Below are 526 nucleotides of genomic sequence, written 5' to 3'. Positions count from 1 at the left end.
TTTCTGAAGAAAATATGAGATCTTTTTAGTATTTTTAGCATGCTAGCTAACTCCTAGCTTATCGCTATTAGCATGTAGCTATTCAGTGCTAGCATGTTGGAAATCCTGTTTGCTAGCTTTATTCAAAAGAGCCAAGGCACATGTCTATACGATGTTCTGATGCAGAGATATAGGTCTTAGTAAATGGTTGCTAGGGTATTGTGTTTGGTTGTTAGGCAGTGGCTTGGCAGCTGCTAATGATGATACTCCATATCATCATTATACTACTACTACTACTAATAATAATAATAGACAAGTGTGATAGTAATAGTGATGCTTTGCTTCGTAGCACCACTAATAATAGATTTTTTGTAATAAAGTACTAGATCCAGACTCTTAAGTGGAGCCTCACGTCCCAGACTGATGAATGAAGAGTGTGTTTTTGTTTTTTTTAGAGCGCGTTTAAGTCTCAAGGCACCCGTCTGATCCCAGATGACCCGGTTGAACAAGCGCTCGTCTACCAGCGAGTGTTTGAGACCAACAACCT

The 526-nt window shown here is 39.2% G+C and overlaps 1 protein-coding gene across 1 annotated transcript in view; it reads left to right on the top strand.

Moving 5' to 3' along the window:
* LOC107568012 (glutathione S-transferase A-like) overlaps positions 1–526 on the top strand; it is a 6,146-nt gene that overhangs the window by 2,983 nt on the left and 2,637 nt on the right. The gene's annotated exons all lie outside the window — the stretch shown is intronic.

This window comes from Sinocyclocheilus grahami, unplaced genomic scaffold, assembly GCF_001515645.1.
Source record: "Sinocyclocheilus grahami isolate Dianchi unplaced genomic scaffold, SAMN03320097.WGS_v1.1 scaffold1207.1, whole genome shotgun sequence".
Taxonomy (NCBI): domain Eukaryota; kingdom Metazoa; phylum Chordata; class Actinopteri; order Cypriniformes; family Cyprinidae; genus Sinocyclocheilus; species Sinocyclocheilus grahami.
The sequence above is the reverse complement of the archived record's forward strand: the minus strand, read 5'-3'. Positions and strand labels throughout refer to the sequence as shown.